The 20,331-nt window shown below is 38.3% G+C and overlaps 1 non-coding gene across 1 annotated transcript; it reads right to left on the bottom strand.

The window, feature by feature from the left end:
* Positions 1-13,473: 13,473 nt before the first annotated feature.
* LOC148564427 (small nucleolar RNA R71) lies at positions 13,474-13,581 on the bottom strand. The gene has a single exon (XR_015884295.1). It is a non-coding gene; the product is annotated as a small nucleolar RNA R71 (small nucleolar RNA).
* Between the last annotated feature and the right edge of the window lie 6,750 nt (positions 13,582-20,331).

The raw sequence follows: 20,331 nt of genomic DNA on the forward strand, positions 1-20,331 counted from the left end.
CATATAATCCTCTTATATTTGGGTAATTAGGGTTTTTGTGGTATATAACTAGAATTGAACTTCACCCTCTAATTGAAACTAAGTGACCAAGGAATTGGCGGTTGATGAAGGTTAGAGGAGACTAAAAAGGTCTAAGGAATTAGAGTTTAGTCACATATAGTTTGCGACAAATTGAAACTTGCATGATTAAAATAGTTAGTAAGAAAAGTCAATCCGGAAGATAGATATCTCTGAAGCCTTAACTGTTTCTCCATATATTATTTCACAAACCGTTTATTATTTACTTCTGATTCTCTGAATTACTGTTTAATGCAATTAAACTTTCAAAACATCATTTTCTGTTTGTCTGACTAAGTAAATCACTTAACCATTATTGCTTAATCCATCAATCCTCGTGGGATCAACCCTCATTCACCTGAGGTACTACTTGGTACGACCCGGTGCACTTGCTGGTTAGTTTGTGGATTGTAAATTCCATACCACCCACCTCTCATAAGCATCACTTATTATACATCAACATCAACAAACATCATAGTTTATTATCCATCTGCACAATGATCATTATTTAACATCATCACAATCATCAAAATCATCATACATCACAATTATCAGCAATCAATTTCAAACGTATCCTATGGTTCACTAGACTAAGTGTCTAGAAATATTACATATTACATAGAGGAAACCAAAACCACACCTTTGACGATCCCCAATATGCACAATACACCAAAACTTGGATCCCACAAGCTTCCGAAAAGCCAAGACAACTCCAATAAGCGCAAAAGCTCAAACTAACATCATATATATATATATAAATCAAAACCTAATATTCACAATTTACCAAACTACAAGGGCTTATGAAAAACCTCACCTTATCCACAAAAATTGGGGATGAAACCCAATAATTCCTCACTAATGGTTAGTACCTAAACAACAAAAACTCAAGCCTTCAATTTAGAATTTCTTGAGCAGAGGAAAGAAGTAAGAAATTAAAAATATTACCTATAAAGCTTAGCTAGAACTGATGGGCTTGGCAAGATCTTCACGTAGCAACTGACGGCACGTGAATTGGAGCACCGTAGCTCGAGATATAAGCGAATAAAGGTGAGGGTGAATAGTGCTCTCTCTCCTCCTTCACCTCTCAATGCAGCTGTCTATGTGTGTTTGTGGAGTTTATGAGCTGAAAATCTCATTAAGTGTACTTTTATATGTTGGGCTTGGGCCCAACTTGGGCCCGGTCCAACCTGTTGGTGTTGTTAACCCTTTTTGGCCCACTTTGGGCCAAAACCTTTAGAATTAGTGTCCTGTTTTTTATTCTAAAAGTTTTCCTAAGCTTTCCTACTTTTTTTTATTATTCTCACACAGTACTGGACAAACTTAAGCCAGTACTACCAGCTAAATTACCGGTATGCATTTTTACACAATTTTTCGCTGAAAATTACATTTTCCCACCAGAAAAATTCACTGAATTCAAATCTCCCCGTTATATTTCTAAATTAAGACTTCTAATTTCTTGAACCTATTTCGGGAGATTTAATTATTTTATATTATCTAAACGGTCGATAGGAATTACGGTTCTTACACTCCTTCTTAGCCAAAAATTCTTCCGACCTCTTCCGTGCAATCCGAAGACCTAGCTTCCAGTGAACACATATCTCCTCCTTAGCTTTTTAATTTTCCAAGTATTTTGATGGCCCAGCTTATGGGTCTTTATAAACAATTTGGCTTTGTAATAGTTATAGTTGGAACTATTTTTCTTTTTATTTTTGTTCTTAAAAACTCTTCTCTACTTTTTGGTATGGGGCAATTTGGTATGGATGAATGCTGTTAACATTGCTTGTTATAGATATTTCTTAAGCTTTTTGTGACTAAAAAACTTAAGTCGATGATAGCTACTGCGTGAGCATAATTTGTATCTTTTCTACATGATTTATATGGTATTTTGTTGATAATTTAGAGGATTTTAGTGGATCAGGCCCATTGGATGCTACTTTGAGTTTTTGTGGCTTTTGATTGATTTTAGGTAGCATTCAGATGAAGAATTGGTGATAAAGGCATGAAAAAGCAAAATAAGACCATGCCTGCTGAGGAATCCATATTTGATGATAAATTTTAGATTGAATTGAGTGGATTTCATTATATAAACCCACATTTATTCATTTAGATAGTATAGTTTTGTGTTTTATCTCTAAATTATGTCTAATTGTGAAAACATGCTCTTTTGTGCTTAATTTAATTAATGTTTTTTTTCGATTTTCATTCCATTCGATGCCTTGATATATTTTATGAGCGATTTCAGGTGTAATAGGTAGGAATGACTTGATAAGAGTGGAAGAGAAGCATGCAATTGGGAGGAAACATGCAGAAAATAAAGGAGAAAAGTACTTCAGAGTGTGCCCACGCACAACCACCTGTGTATGCAAACAGAATGAGAATCGGCTAGTGTGCGTACGCACACACCTGTGCATACGCACAAGTCACAGCGTGTGACTTCATTAAAAAGTCACGTGGCTCGCAATTTTGAAAGATTAGAAGACCAAATCTGATGGCTTAGAGCTCATATGGAAGGGGAAAACATGAGAGGACCATACCATACCATTAGGAACATTATTAGATAGTTTTTAGGAGTTTTTAGCTTAGTTTTTCTTAGGTTTTTCTCTCAACTTTCTTAGGGTTTAGTTAAGGTTTATATTACAAGTTGCAGTTTCCATTTTGATATTGGATTCTAGCTTGCTTCCATTGTAAGTATTTATTGATTTTTTCTTTAATTACCATACTTATGCTACACTTTCTTGTAGTTTAAACCACTTCGTTTATATATACATACTTTTGTAATTTTGATTTCTGGTTGATGAATTTGATGATTATTGGTTATTAAATGTTTGTTTGAGCTGCCATTGTTGATTTTGTTCATTGATTGTTCATAGTTTTAAGTATTTTTGCAATATGGCCATGTTTTGTGATTATGCCCACCTAGTGTTTGTGGAAATGTCAATTTTGAATATGGAGTAGATTTCCACTCTTTGACTTGGGGAAATGAGTATGTGGGATACTAGAGTAATAATGTCTGACATTTAGTGGTTATTCTTGGATTGTTAGTTGTTCTTGTTTCCACTAACGCTAGCTTTTTACTAAAATAATTAGTAGGTTAGCTAGGATTTGTGGATTAAGAACAATTATGCTCACTTGACTTACTCTTCGATGTTAAGGGTTGACTAGGTGAGATTAATCCATTACAATTATCATAGTTGTGGTTATGACAAAGAAGGGATCCCTTAACTCAACCCAAGCCAAGGTTCCATTTATATTTTCAACTACAATTCCATCATTTTGAGCTTTACTTGTTCTTACTACATTAATAGTTCTTTAATTCCTTTATTAGTTCATTAATTGCAATTTTGATTGTTCTGTGATTCCTTAATTGTTTGCTTCATTATTGAAACCACGGATTTCACAACCAAACTTGTGCACTTGAAGTCACTAGTTCCTTGGGAAGATGACCCCGGATCCTACTCCCAGTTAATTTGGTTTGAATTGTGACATCTCTATTCTAAACTTTGATCAATGGTCACTTTGTGAGTTGGGACTATACTTACAACACAAACTTCATTTTGAGGAATTCCTAACTGACGATCCAGCCCGCATCATGTGCACATCATGAATGCGTATACATCATTGGAGCAGAAAGGGAAGTCATGTGTACGCACATCTGTAGGGGATCAATTAGACCATTTCTTCTCGGGACAGGTGGCACTAAACTCCACGACTCAGTGTTTAGCGCCAAGAGCTTCGTAACTCGTGCCCTTGTTCTGGACGTTGGGCGCTAAACGGCCACTTACAGGAATTGTGGTCCCCATTGTTGTGTGCACATTTGGTGCTAAACTCTAGGTACTGGGCATTTAGTGCCACCCAAACAGCAAGCCTTGCATGCGAAATTAGTGTCTCAGCGCTAAACGTCGATGGCTAGGCGTTTAGCACTAGGTGTCCAGGCTCTAGGCATGAATTATGATGTCATAGGCACTAAACACTGAGTCATAGTGGTTAGCGCCACCTATCCAGAGCTGAATAGCCTAATTGGGCTTTTGTAATTGTGCGTACACACAGCACATGCATATGCATGACTCCTTTTTCTACTGCAATGATGCATATGCATGCATGATGCGTATGCATGTATGTTGCATATGCATGGTCGTCTTTTGCTTCTTGATGCCCTTTTCCATCAATTCTTCGTCCGAATGCTACCTGAAATCAATCAAAAGCCACAAAACTCAAAGTATCATCCAATGGGGCGTAATCCACGAGAAAACTCAAATTAAATCGACAGAATTCCATGTAAATCTCATAGAAAAGATACAAATGATGCTCACGCATCACAACACTAAACTTGAGTTGCTTATCATCAAGCAACTTGAACAATGAAAGCAAAAAATGATTTTGATTAGAAGTTGGAGTTCCATTGAAGTTCATGCTTGTCCTATGAGTGGGGTTTAGTACATTATGATCATGAGTGCATCCTTACTTCTCATTGTTCGTTAAAAGTTTGGGAATGTCAACATCTTAAAGGAACTAGAACCCGGATGATGTCATTAATTCTCACTCCCATTAAGTCCGAATTGATCCTTAAATTCCTTTCTTTGAATTTAGAAAGAATTTTTCTGTTAACAACTCTAAATGCTCCATCTCAAGGCAACTTTTGATAATGAGCTTTCGATCGGTAATCCCGAACTACTTGGTTCAAGTTACCGGGTGATAAAGCACACCTCAGATCTAGTTACTCAAACCTCTCTTTGACACGGTTGCACCACAAGCATATAACTGAGAATTTGATTCCAAATATCGATGTCCAGAGCCTCTTTGGGCTACTAAATGTCTTGTCTCAAGGTAGCTTGTGTAACGGGTTTACAATCGACAATCTCGGACCAGTTGGTCCAAGTTGTCGGGTGATGAAGCACCCCTCGGATCTAATCACCCAAGACGTCCTTGGACAATAAACACCATAGGCACATAATTGGATCTCAACCATTGATGCCCAAAGCTTTGCAACTTAGCTTTTTCTCTTTTTTTTTTTTTTATCTTTTCATCATTGTTTTTGTTTCTTGCACTTTCTTTTTCTATCTTTTTCTTGTTTTTCTTTTCAATTCTTTTTGTTTAAGGATCAACCTCTTTCTCACTTATGGAGGTTTCATAACACTTATCTAAATTTTTGTTCCTCAAGAGTCAACATTTCTCTTTGTTCAAGAAAGTTCACCTATCATTCTCCTAATGCAATCATAATCACAACATATATATACCACCACATGCAAAGTAACAAGACAATAGTAAATTAAACTCAACTTTTAATCATAAACATAATTTTTTTTCTTTTTAATTACTTCTTGTAGACAGTACGTAAGATACCATTTGAAATTAAAAACATAAACTAAAACGAACTAAAAATTAAAGGGAAATAGAACTAAGAGCCATTCATTAACAATAAATACTAGAAAACAAAAAATAGAAAAATAACATAGGAAACCAAAAAGGGGAAATAGAATGAAAAAACCTCAACCACCTAAGTCATGACGGTGGCCATCTCCCTCCTCAGGCTGTGCTCCATATGGTCCTCTCAAACGCCCGATTTCTTGCCCCACTTAATTAAGCTCGTGATGTTAGCTCTCTTGCTCAGCTATAATTTGATGGAGGAGGACATCGTGGCTATCTTGAGTGACTCTCATCTACTCAACTGAAGAGGTCAGCTGTTGACAGTACTCCTGAGGTGGGAAGTAGTGCTCTTGAGGCACTAAAGATGGTAGATGTGCTTGCTGAGCCTCTTCTTCGGCTTGTCCTCCTCTTGAGACCCTTGTATATTCCCGTGCATGCTCCATGGTCTTCCTTGAAATTAGCCGCTCAATGGGGATAGGAAAGTCATTGTCTAAGCGGACCTCCGCGGCCTCACAAACCCAGTAAATAAGATGAGGGAAAGACAACTTAGCATATATGTTGTCGTTGGAAGCGATGTGATAAATTTGTTGGGGAATGACTTCACTTACATCCACCTCGTGTCCTATCATGATGCAATAGATCATGACGGCTCTGCCAGTAGTGCACTCAGAGCAGTTGCTTGTTGGAATGATGGAGCGTTGGATGAACTCCAACCATTCTCTAGTAACCGGCTTGAGGTCACTCCACCTCAGTTGATTCGGATAACCATCTGCTCCCATCCTCCATTGTACACTGGTTAGGCAAATATTTGCAAGCACTTGGTCATAATTCTTGTCCTTATCCATCCTCTCACTGTATGTGTGTACAAATGGGTCTAGAAATGGCAATTGGAAGGTTTCCTTGATGCTCCTCTTGCAAAAGTCAAGGACCTTTCCTCTCACATAGGTTCGGTAATTCTTGTCATTCACCTCGCGAGCAAGATCCTTGTATGTAATCCATGTATTGCCATAAAATTCTTGGACCTTCAGCTAGCCCACCTTAACGTTAAAATTATAAAGCACTCCTGAATATCTTCTCTCTTTTTCATGCCGGATTTTTGGATATTCGTCCGGCTTGAGATCAAACTTAACCTCCGAGATCATCATCTTCTTGCTTGTGATCTCAAAGAAATGCTTCTCATGTAGCTTAGATGAGAACCTCTTTGAGTCAAAGTTCCCAGTTTGATGTTTCTTTCCCTTTCTCTTCCATGAAGATGATTCTCCTCCCTTTGATGCCAATGATGAAAAGATAGAAAACAAGTAGCGCGACAACACCAAACATAAATGTTTCCTTGCTCTCGAGAAGAATAAAAGAGAATAAGGGGGATGGAGGTTTGGTTGGGGTAAGAGGGAAGGAGGGGGTTGGGGCATGAAGGTGAAGAAGATTTAAAAAGAAGAAGAGATAATAGAGGAGAGACGGAGGCACGAATTTGAGGCTTAGGAAAGGAAGAGAGGAAGAAGAAGAAGGACAGGAGATATGAATGGTAGTGTGTAGAATAGGGAAGGTGGGGAGCTGTATTTATAGTGGAGGGTGGAAAAAAGTTAGGGATATCGGGTGTTCTGGTGGAGTTAGTGGGGATTAGAATTTGATTTGGGGTTTGTTATAGGGAAGGGAAGAGAATCAATGGGAAGGAAAGTGATAAGATACGGGAGGAGATTATGGGGATGATGAATTTGAAGGGGAATCTTGGGGATTGGGGAAAAGATTTGAATTCAAAATGAGGAGGGAGAGGTGCAGCGCTTTCGGCGCTAAACGCCGAGTGTGGACGTTTAGTGCCAGCCCTCCCGAATGGACTTCACCTTTTGATGTTCCCTTGGCACTAAACGCCATGCTTTGGCATTTAGCACCCAACCTCCTTTTTTTTAAGGAACCCTGGCGCGAAACGCTCAAGATTGGCACTAGACGCCAGGATGGTAGAGTGTAAAATCCCAAAAATTGATAATCCTGCCGCTAAACGCCCAAGACTAGTGCTAAAGGCTAGGGGTCTAGTAGCCTTCTCCTCCTTTTATACTCGCCTGGCGCTAGATGCCCAAGGTGGCAGTGAATCCTCCTCAACTTGTGCGCAACTTGGCGCTAAACACCAAGTCCCCGCGTCACTACAAGAAAACATGGTTTTTGTTACGTTTTTAGCGTGGTGAAAAATAAAAAAAAGCGTAGCGATAGCTTTTTCCCACGCTTTTTGAGCTACCAGCACGCTTTTGAAAGGGTCACATCTGATAGGGTGCCGATTGCTCTATCATAACGCTTTTGGTGATCTATCATCACGATTTATTTTTTTTCATGCTTTTTGATGAGCGGATATTTTATACGATTTTTAACATCACTTTCATATAGTTTTTAGTGTGTTTTATTTAGTTTTTATTAAGTTTTTATAGGTTTTAAAGTTAAATTCACATTTTTGGATTATACTATGAGTTTTTGTGTTTTTGGGCAATTTTAGGTATTTTCTGGCTGAAATTGAGGAGTTGGAGCAGAAGTTTGATTTAGAGACAGAGAAAGCACTGCATATGCTGTCCAGATCTGACCTGCCTGCATTCTGAAGAGCTTTTCTAGAGCTACAGAAGTTTGAATGGTGTGCTTGCAATGGCTATGGAAAGATGACTTCCAAAAATTTCCAGCAATATATAATAGTTTATAGTTTGTTTAGGATTAGAAGGCCCAAACTGGCATCCAATGTCAGCTTCCTGCCTCCTCCCAGGCGTGCAGCGCCCAAAGAGCAGAGCAAATGGTCCAAAGGCCCAAAGAGGACCCCCTAGCTAGCATTCCACGCCCAAGGAGCCTCATAGCACATGCATCTCATTAAAGCTCAGCCCAAACACACACCAAGTGCGCCTCAAAAGTGGATTTTAGCACTAAATACACTGTTTTACCCTTACTAGTCATCTGTTTAGTATTTAAAGTGTATTTTACTAAATCATTCAAACATATCATACTTTTCACCATTATAAATGTTTTTCCATTATATTTACTCTTCGGCATGAGTTTCTAAACCTCCTAAGTTGAGGGGAGGAGACCTGCTGAATCCTATGAATTAATAAAAGTATTACTGTTTCACTTCGATCCGTGTTTGATCAATTCAAAGATGTATACTCGTTCTTCATCAATATGAATGCGTTGAACTGGCATAAGGTTATCACATTCTACATGTGTTTAGAGTATGTCTTTCATTGGACAATGATAAACCACTAGCTTGAATATACGTCTCTCAGACGGCTAATCCACGATTTCGTTGGGGACTTCTCGAGACATCAGTTTAGCCGATTTACGGGGAGATTAGGATCTCTGTGGTAGAGGCTAGAATCCTAAGAAGCTTCATCCTCAAGTAGAGATGGATCCGCACTAAACTTGGAGTTCATATCTGGAGGAGTATTTGCAGCTGCTCAAACCAGTGTCAATCACATACAGCCTGCCATTGAAGAAATCACTCACAAGCAAAGAAAGCAGTAATACCAGAGTTAATTTAGAAAGACAAAGCAACTCCGACTCTCAACTCTATTCCTATTATTTAGTATTCCCAGCATATAATTCCTATCAGTATTTTCTACCCCTTTTCTTTATTTAGCATGAAATAGTTTCTCTTCATGAATGAAAGCCTACAACCTTCTTATTCTGCCTGACTAAAACATGCAAGACAACCATAGCTTGCTTCAAGCCATAATTCTCGTGGGATCGACCCTGACTCGCTCAGCTATTACTTGATCGACCCTGACTCACTCAGGTATTACTTGAATGACCCAGTGCACTTGTTGGTACAGCGGTACAAAAATGTGGGGATTCATGCCCCACTTTTAAAGATCGCCATGCTTTTAAAACGTGGCGATATGTGCCAGATATGGTTATGCTTTTAAAGCATGCCAATAACAAGATATGGCTACGCGTTTAAAGCATGCCAATAGAGAGACATTTGGCTACGCTATTAAAGCAGGACAATAGCGAGACGTATGGCTATGCTTTTTGATGAGCGGATAATTTATACGCTTTTTGGCATTGTTTTTACGTAGTTTTTAGTATGATTTGATTAGTTTTTAATATATTTTTATTACTTTTTAAATAAAAATCACATTTCTGGACTTTACTATGAGTTTGTGTGTTTTTCTGTGATTTCAGGTATTTTCTGGCTGAAACTGAGGGACTTGAGCAAAAATTAGATTCAGAGGTTGAAGAAGGACTGCAGATGCTGTTGGATTCTGACCTCCCTGCACTCAAAGTGGATTTTTTGGAGCTACAAAAGTCCAAATGGCGCGATCTCAATTGCATTGGAAAGTATACATTCAGGGCTTTCCAGAAATATATAATAGTTCATACTTTGCCCGAGTTTAGATGACGCAAACTGGCGTTCAACGCCAGATCTCTGCCCTATTATGGAGTTAAACGCCGGAAACAGGTTGCAAAGCAGAGTTAAACGCCAGGAACAGGTTACAAACTGGAGTTTAACTCCAAGGAAGACCTCTACACGTAAAAGCTTCAATGCTCAGCCCAAGCACACACCAAGTGGGTCCGAAAGTGAATTTTTGCATCATTTACTTATTTCTGTAACCCTAGTAACTAGTTCAGTATAAATAGGACTTTTTAGTATTGTATTTACATCTTCGGATCATCTTTTGATCATGTTTTGATGATTGAACCCTCTTCGGGAGGCTGGCCATTCGGCCATGCCTGGACCTTCATCACTTATGTATTTTCAACGGTAGAGTTTCTACACACCATAGATTAAGGTGTGGAGCTCTGCTGTTCCTCATGAATTAATGCAAAGTACTATTGTCTTTCTATTCATTTCAAGCCTATTTCTTCTCTAAGATATTCATTCGCACACAAGAACATGATGAATGTGATGATTATGTGACGCTCATCACCATTCTCGCTGATGAACGCGTGCCTGACAAACACTTCCGTTCTACATGAAAACAAGCTTGAATGCATATCTCTTAGCCTCCTGATTCACGATCAGAGTCTTCGTGGTATAGGCTAGAATTATTGGCAGCCATTCTTGAGATCTGGAAAGTCTAAACCTTATCTGTGGTATTCCGAGTAGGGTCTGGGAAGGAATGGCTGTGACGAGCTTCATACTCGCGAGTGCTGGGCGTAGTGACAGACGCAAAAGGATTACTGAATCCTATTTCAGTATGATCGAGAACCGATAGATGATTAGCCGTGCGGTAACAGCGCATCTTGGACCATTTTCACTGAGAGGACGGGAAGTAGCCATTGACAACGGTGATGCCCTACATACAGCTTGCCATGGAAAGGAGTATGAAGGATTGGATGAAAGCAGTAGGAACGCGGAGATTCAGAAGGAACTAAGCATCTCTATACGCTTATCTGAAATTCTCACCAATGAATTACATAAGTATCTCTATCTTTATTTTACGTTTTATTTATATTTTAATTATGAAAACACCATAACCATTTGAATCCGCCTGACTGAGATTTACAAGTTGACCATAGCTTGCTTAAAGCCGACAATTTCCGTGGGATCGACCCTTACTCACGTAAGGTTTATTACTTGGACGACCCAGTGCACTTGCTGGTTAGTTGTGCGAAGTTGTGACAAAGAATTAAGATTATGAACGTGCGTATTAAGTTTTTAACGCCCTTACCAAGGAATGAACGATCACGATTTTCCCACACCAAGTTTTTGGCACCGTTGCCGGGGATTGTTCGAGTTTGGACAACTGACGGTTCATCTTGTTGCTCAGATTAGGTAATTTCTTTTAATTTTAATCTTTTTGTTTTTATTATTCTTATTCTCGAAAAAAAAATTTCAAAAATAAATTATTCTATGACTTCAGAATTTTTAAGAATGAATTCTAGAGTTTCTTCATGATCTGTTGAAGCCTGGCTGGCTGTCAAGCCATGTCTAAATTTTTGGACTGAGGCTTCCACTTATCATGGCAAAAGTCCTTGGACTCTCATCTAATCAGCTGTTATATGCCTGATTTGTATCTGCTGGAGCTTGGTTGGCCATTGGCCATGTCTAGTGTTTTGGACCGGAGCTTTCACTAAAAGCTTGGCTGGCTAGTGAGCCATGTCTAATTCCTGGACTGAAGCTTTAGACTAACATTGCATGATTCCTGGAATTCTCATTAAAAATTTTGAAATCCTTATTTTTGTTTTTCCAAATAGTTTTCGAAAAATCCAAAAAATTTTAATAAAATCATAAAAACAAAAAATTTGATGTTTCTTGTTTGAGTCTTGTGTCAAATTTTAAGTTTGGGGTCAATTGCATATTTTTAAAATTTGTGCATTTTTCGAAAACTCATGCATGTGTTCTTCATGATCTTCAAGTTGTTCTTGACAAGTCTTCTTGTTTGATCTTCATATTTTCTTGTTTTATGTCTTTTCTTGTTTTTCATATGCATTTTCAATTTGTTAGTGTCTAAACATAAAAAAAAATTTTAAGTTTGGTGTCTTGCATGTTTTTCTTTTCTTAAAAATTCTCAAAAATAAGTTCTTGGTGTTCATCTTGAAATTCAAAGTGTTCTTGCATGCATCATGTGTTTTGATTAAGAATTTTCATGTTTTGAGTCTTTTTATTGTTTCTCTCTTTCTTCATTAAAAATTCAAATAAAAAAAAATATCCTTCCCTTATTATCTCATAAATTTTCAAAAATTTGGTTTGATTTAGTCAAAAAGTTTTTAAATTTAATTGTTTCTTATGAGTCAAATCAAATTTTCAATTTAAAATTTCTATCTTTTCCAAATCTTTTTCAAAAATCAAATCTTTTTCATTTTTTCTTTCATATTTTCGAAAATTTTAAATTTTGATTTTCAAAATTTTTTTCTTATTTCCATTTCATATTTTCGAAATCAATGCTAACAATTAATGTGATTGATTCAAAAATTTTAAATTTGTTACTTGCCTAGTAAGAAAGGTTCAATCTTTAAATTTTAAAATTATATCTTTTTGTTTCTTGTTAGTCAAGTAATCAACTTTAATTTTCAAAATCAAATCTTTTTAAATTTCTTTTTCAAAATAAGTTTCAATCACATCTTTTTCAAAATCAATTTCAAAATCTTTTCTAACTTCTTATCTTTTGAAAAATTGATTTTCAAATCTTTTTCAATTAACTACTTGACTTTTTGTTTGATTTTAAAAGTTTACTATTTCAATCATATCTTTTCAAAACTACCTAACTAAATCTTTTTCTAATTTTCGAAAATCACCTTCCTCTTTTTCAAAATTCCTTTTTAATTAACTAATTGTTTTAACTTTTAATTTAATTTCATCTTGTTTTAAATTTTCAAATTTTAATTTTAATTTTAAATTAAAAACAAAAATATTTTTCTTTTTTTTTCAATTATTTTCGAAAATTCTTCTCTCTCATCTCCTTCTAATTATTTATTTATCGACTAACACTTCTCTTCCTCTTAAAAATTCGAACCCTCTCCCTCTTTCTGTGTTCGAATTTCTTTTCTTCTTCTACTCACATAAAGGAATCTCTATACTGTGACATAGAGGATTCCTCTTCTTTTCTGTTTTCTTCTTTTTCATATGAGCAGGAACAAGGATAAGAACATTCTTGTTGAAGCTGATCCTGAACCTGAAAGGACTCTGAAGAGGAAGCTAAAGCACAACTCTCTGGAGAAAATCTGACAGAAATTTTCGAAAAAGAAGGAGACATGGCCGAAAATAATAACAATGCAAGGAAGATGCTTGGTGACTTTACTGCACCAAATTCCAATTTACATGGAAAAAGCATCTCAATCCCTGCCATTGGAGCAAACAATTTTGAGCTAAAGCCTCAATTAGTTTCTCTGATGCAACAGAACTGCAAGTTTCATGGACTTCCATCAGAAGATCCTTTTCAGTTCTTAACTGAATTCTTGCAGATCTGTGATACTGTTAAGACCAATAGGGTTGATCCCGAGGTCTACAGGCTTATCCTTTTCCCATTTGCTATGAGAGACAGAGCTAGAATATGGTTGGACTCTCAACCTAAAGATAGCCTGAACTCTTGGGATAAGCTGGTCACGGCTTTCTTAGCCAAGTTCTTTCTTCCTCAAAAGCTTAGCAAGCTTAGAGTGGATGTTCAAACCTTCAAACAGAAAGAAGTTGAATCCCTCTATGAAGCTTGGGAGAGATACAAGCAACTGACCAAAAAGTGTCCTTCTGACATGCTTTCAGAATGGACCATCCTGGATATATTCTATGATGGTCTGTCTGAATTATCAAAGATGTTATTGGACCATTCTGCAGGTGGATCCATTCACCTAAAGAAAACGCCTGCAGAAGCTCAGAAACTCATTGACATGGTTGCAAATAACCAGTTCATGTACACTTCTGAAAGGAATCCTGTGAGTAATGGGATGCCTCAGAGGAAGGGAGTTCTTGAAATTGATACTCTGAATGCCATATTGGCTCGGAATAAAATATTGACTCAGCAAGTCAATATGATTTCTCAGAGTGTGAATGGATTGCAAGCTGCATCCAACAGTACCCAAGAGGCATCTTCTGCAGAAGAAGCTTATGATCCTGAGAACCCTGCAATAGCAGAGGTGAATTACATGGGTGAACCCTATGGAAACACCTATAATCCCTCATGGAGAAATCATCCAAATTTCTCATGGAAGAATCAACAAAAGCCTCAACAAGGCTTTAATAATGGTGGAAGAAACAGGTTCAGCAATAGCAAACCTTTTCCATCATCCACTCAGCAACAAACAGAGAATTCTGAGCAGAATCCATCTAGCTTAGCAAATATAGTCTCTGATCTATCTAAGGCCAATCTAAGTTTCATGAATGAGACAAGGTCCTCCATTAGAAATTTGGAGGCACAAGTGGGCCAGCTAAGTAAAAGAGTCACTAAAACTCCTCCTAGTACTCTCCCAAGCAATACAGAAGAGAATCCAAAAAGAGAGTGCAAGGCCATTACCTTACTTGGTGTGGCCGAACCAGAGAGGAGGAGGAGGACGTGAATCCTAGTGAGGAAGACCTCCTGGAACGCTCAGTGACCAATAAGGAATTTCCCTTTGAGGAACCAAAGGAATCTGAGGCTCATCTAGAGACCATAGAGATTCCATTGAACCTCCTTTTACCATTCATGAGCTCTCATGACTATTTATCTTCTGAAGAAGATGAAGAAATTACTGAAGAGCAAGTTGCTCAATATTTAGGAGCAATCATGAAGCTGAATACCAAATTATTTGGCAATGAGACTTGGGAGGATGAACCTCCATTGGTCATCAAGGAACTAAATGCCTTGGTTCAGCAAACTCTACCTCAAAAGAAACAGGATCCTGGTAAATTCCTAATTCCCTGTAACATAGGCACCATAACCTTTGAGAAGGCTCTGTGTGACCTAGGGTCAGGCATAAACTTAATGCCACTCTCTATAATGGAGAAACTTTGGATCTTTGAGGTACAAGCTGCTAGAATCTCATTAGAGATGGCAGACAACTCAAGAAAACAGGCTTATGGACTAGTAGAGGATGTGCTAGTAAAGGTTGAAGGCCTTCACATCCCTGCTGATTTTATAATCCTAGACACTGGGAAGGATGAGGATGAATCCATCATCCTTGGAAGACCCTTCCTAGCCACAGCAAAAGCTGTGATTGATGTGGACAGAGGAGAGTTGGTCCTTCAACTGAATGAGGACTACCTTGTGTTTAAGACTCAAGGTTCTCCTTCTATAACCATGGAGAGTAAGCATGAAAAGCTTCTCTCACTGCAGAGTCAACCAAAGCCCCCACAGTCAAACTTTAAGTTTGGTGTTGGGAGGCCACAACCAAACTCTAATTTTGGTGTTGAACCCCCACATTCAAACTCTAAGTTTGGTGTTGGGAGGTCCCAACAATGCTCTGAACATCTGTGAGGCTCCATGAGAGCCCACTGTCAAGCTATTGACATTAAAGAAGCGCTTGTTGGGAGGCAACCCAATGTTATTTAATTATATCTATTTATTTTCTATTGTTATTTTATATTTTTTTAGGTTGATGATTATGTGGAGGCACAAAAACTACTAAAAAATAAAAAACAAAATGAAAAATAGCTTTAAAAATAGCTCACCCTGGAGGAAGAACTCAGTGGCATTTAAACACCTGTAAGAAGCATCAAACTGGTGTTTAACGCTAGAAAGAAGCATCAAGCTGGCGTTAAATGCCAAAAACAAGCACCAGACTGGCGTTTAACGCCAGAACAGAGCATGGAAGTGGTGTTAAACGTCAGAAACAAGCAGCAAGCTGGCGTTTAACGCCAGACATGCATACTAAGGGCGTTTTACATGCCTAATTGGAGCAAGGATGTTAAGTCCTTGACCCCACTGGATCTGTGGACCCTACAGGATCTCCTCAGGATCTGTGGACCCCACAGGATCCCTACCTTTTCTTCTCTCCTCTTCACACCTTTTCATAACTCTCTGTCACAAATACCCTTCACCAATCACCTCAATCACTCTTCCCCATCACCTCTTCACCACTCACATCCATCCTCTCTTCCCCAAAACCCCACCTACCTCCAAAATTCAAACTCTTTTCCCTCCCAAACCCAACCCTAATGGCCGAACCCTAAACCTTCCCCCACTCCTATATAAACCCCTCATTCCTTCTTCATTTTCACACAACACAACTCTTTCTTGTTCCCCTTGGCCGAATACACACCTCTCTCCCTCTCCTCCATTTTTCTTCTTCTTCTCCTTCTTTATTTCTTCTTTTGCTCGGGGACGAGCAAATATTTTAAGTTTAGTGTGGTAAAAGCATTGCTTTTTGTTTTTTCCATAACCATTAATGGCACCTAAGGCCAGAGAAACCTCAAGAAAGAGGAAAGGAAAGGCAATTGCTTCCACCTCTGAGTCATGGGAGATGGAGAGATTCATCTCAAAGGTCCATCAAGACCACTTCTATGAAGTTGTGGCCAAGAAGAAAGTGATCCCTGAGGTTCCTTTCAAACTCAAAAAGAATGAGTATCCAGAGATCCGACATGAGATCTGAAGAAGAGGTTGGGAAGTTCTCACCAACCCCATTCAACAAGTCGGGATCTTAATGGTTCAAGAGTTCTATGCAAACGCATGGATCACTAGGAACCATGATCAAAGTGTGAACCCGAATCCAAAGAATTGGCTTACAATGGTTCGGGGGAATTACTTAGATTTTAGTTTAGAAAATGTAAGGTTGGTGTTCAACTTGCCAATGATGCAAGAAAACGCACGCCCCTACACTAGAAGGGTCAACTTTGATCAAAGGTTGGACCAAGTCCTCATGGACATATGTGTGGAAGGAGCTCAATGGAAAGTTGACTCAAAAGGCAAGCCGGTTCAATTGAGAAGACTGGACCTTAAGCCTGTAGCTAGAGGATGGTTGGAGTTTATTCAACGCTCAATCATTCCTACTAGCAACCGGTCTGAAGTTACTATAGACCAGGTCATCATGATCCATAGTATCATGATTGGGGAGGAAGTGGAAGTTCATGAGATTATACCTCAAGAACTCTATAAGGTGGCTGACAAGTCTTCCACTTTGGCAAGGTTAGCCTTTCCTCACCTCATTTGTCACCTTTGCAATTTGGCTGGAATTGACATAGAGGGAGACATCCTCATTGATGAGGATAAGCCCATCACTAAGAAAAGGATAGAGCAAACAAGAGATCATAGACCTCAACAAGAGCATGAGGAAATTCCTTACCATGAAATCCCTGAGATGCCTCAAGGGATGCACTTCCCTCCACAGAACTATTGGGAGCAAATCAACACTTTCCTAGGAGAATTAAGCTCCAATATGGGACAACTAAGGATGGAGCACCAAGTGCACTCCATCATCCTCCATGAGATTAGAGAAGATCAAAGAGCTATGAGGGAAGAGCAACAAAGACAAGGAAGAGACATAGAGGAGCTCAAGAGCACCATTGGTTCTTCAAGAAGAGGAAGATGCCACCCTCACTAAGGTGGACCCGTTCCTTAATCTCCTTGTTCTTATTTTCCTATTTTTCGTTTACTATGCTTTATGTTTTATTTATGTTTGTGTCTTTACTATATGATCATTAGTGTCTAAGTGTCTATGTCTTAAAGCTATGAATGTCCTATGAATCCATCACCTCTCTTAAATGAAAACTGTTCTAAAAACAAAAGAACAAGAAGTACATTGTTTCGAATTCATCCTTGAAACTAGTTTAATTATTTTGATGTGGTGACAATACTTTTTGTTTTCTGAATGAATGCTTGAACAGTGTATATGTCCTTTGATATTGTGGTTTATGAATGTTAAATATGTTGGCTCTTGAAGGAATGATGAAAAAGGAGAAATGTTATTGATAATCTAAAAGATTATAAAATTGATTCTTGAAGCAAGAAAAAGCAGTGAATACAAAAGCTTGCGAAAAAAAAAGAGAAAATAAAAATGGCAAAAAAAAACAGAAAGAAAAAGAAAAAGCAAGCAGAAAAAGCCAAAAGCTCTTTAAACCAAAAGGCAAGAGCAAAAAGTCAATAGCCCTTAAAACCAAAAGGCAAGGGTAATAAAAAGGATCCAAGGCTTTGAGCATCAATGGATAGGAGGGCCTAAAGGAATAAAATCCTGGCCTAAGCAGCTAAACCAAGCTGTCCCTAACCATGTGCTTGTGGCGTGAAGGTGTCAAGTGAAAACTTGAGACTGAGCGGTTAAAGTCAAGGTCCAAAGCAGAAAGAAGAGTGTGCTTAAGAACTCTAGACACCTCTAATTGAGGACTTTAGCAAAGCTGAGTCACAATCTAAAAGGTTCACCCAATTATGTGTCTGTGGCATTTATGTATCCGGTGGTAATACTGGAAAACAAAGTGCTTAGGGCCACGGCCAAGACTCATGAAATAGCTGTGTTCAAGAATCAACATACTTTACTAGGAAAATCAATAACACTATCTAAATTCTATGTTCCTATAGATGCCAATCATTCTGAACTTCAATGGATAAAGTGAGATGCCAAAACTATTCAAGAGGCAAAAAGCTACTAGTCCCGCTCATCTGATTGGAGCTAAGTTTCATTGATATTTTGGAATTTATAGTATATTCTCTTCTTTTTATCCTATTTGATTTTCAGTTGCTTGGGGACAAGCAACAATTTAAGTTTGGTGTTGTGATGAGCGGATAATTTATACGCTTTTTGGCATTGTTTTTACATATTTTTTAGTATGATTTGATTAGTTTTTAATATATTTTTATTAGTTTTTAAATAAAAATCACATTTCTGGACTTTACTATGAGTTTGTGTGTTTTTCTGTGATTTCAGGTATTTCTGGCTGAAATTGAGGGACTTGAGCAAAAATCAGATTCAGAGGTTGAAGAAGGACTGCAGATGCTGTTGGATTCTGACCTCCCTACACTCAAAGTGAATTTTTTGGGGCTACAGGAGTCCAAATGGCGCGCTCTTAGTTTCTTTGGAAAGTAGACATCCAGAGATTTCCAGAAATATATAATAGTTCATACTTTGCCTGAGTTTAGATGATGCAAACTGGCGTTCAACGCCAGCTCTCTGCCCTATTCTGGAGTTAAATGCCAAAAACCGGTTGCAAAGCAGAGTTAAATGCCAGGAACAGGTTACAAACTGGCGTTTAACTCCAATGAAGACCACTACACATGAAAGCTTCAATGCTCAGCCAAAGCACACACCAAGTGGGCCCAGAAGTGGATTTCTGCATCATTTACTTATTTCTGTAACCCTAGTAACTAGTTCAGTATAAATAGGACTTTTTAGTATTGTATTTACATCTTCGGATCATCTTTTGATCATGTTTTGATGATTGAACCCTCTTTGGGAGGCTGGCCATTCGGCCATGCCTGGACCTTCATCACTTATGTATTTTCAACGGTAGATTTTCTACACACCATAGATTAAGGTGTGGAGCTCTGCTGTTCCTCATGAATTAATGCAAAGTACTATTGTCTTTCTATTCATTTCAAGCCTATTTCTTCTCTAAGATATTCATTCGCACATAAAAACATGATGAATATGATGATTATGTGACGCTCATCACCATTCTCACTTATGAACGCGTGCCTGACAAACACTTCCGTTCTACATGAAAACAAGCTTGAATGCATATCTCTTAGCCTCCTGATTTATGATCAGAGTCTTCGTGGTATAGGCTAGAATTATTGGCGGCCATTCTTGAGATCCGAAAAGTCTAAACCTTGTCTGTGGTATTCCGAGTAGGATCTGGAAAGGGATGGCTGTGACGAGCTTCAAACTCGCAAGTGCTGGGCATAGTGACAGATGCAAAAGGATTACTGAATCCTATTCCAGTATGATCGAGAACCGACAGATGATTAGCCGTGCGGTGACAGCGCATCTTGGACCATTTTCACTGAGAGGACGGGAAGTAGCCATTGACAACGGTGATGCCCTACATACAACTTGCCATGGAAAGGAGTATGAAGGATTGGATGAAAGCAGTAGGAACACGGAGATTCAGAAGGAACTAAGCATCTCTATACGCTTATCTGAAATTCTCACCAATGAATTACATAAGTATCTCTATCTTTATTTTACGTTTTATTTATATTTTAATTATTAAAACACCATAACCATTTGAATCCGCCTGACTGAGATTTACAAGGTGACCATAGCTTGCTTCAAGCCGACAATCTCCGTGGGATCGACCCTTACTCACGTAAGGTTTATTACTTGGACGACCCAGTGCACTTGCTGGTTAGTTGTGCAAAGTTGTGACAAAGAATTAAGATTATGAACATGAGTATTAACTTTTTAGTGCCGTTACCAAGGAATGAACGATCACGATTTTGCCACACCACTTTTAAAGCGTGCACATAGCGTGAAATATAGCTACGCTTTTAAAGCGTGCTAATAGCAAGAGATATGGCTACGGTTTTAAAGCGTGGCTGTTGATGACTGTTGTACAATATGGCTACACTTTTAAAGCATGGCAAAAGGTTTGTTCAGTCACTTTTTTTA

The sequence above is a fragment of the Arachis ipaensis genome, chromosome B5, assembly GCF_059453495.1.
Source record: "Arachis ipaensis isolate K30076 ecotype BB chromosome B5, ASM5945349v1, whole genome shotgun sequence".
NCBI classification, from domain to species: Eukaryota; Viridiplantae; Streptophyta; class Magnoliopsida; order Fabales; family Fabaceae; genus Arachis; species Arachis ipaensis.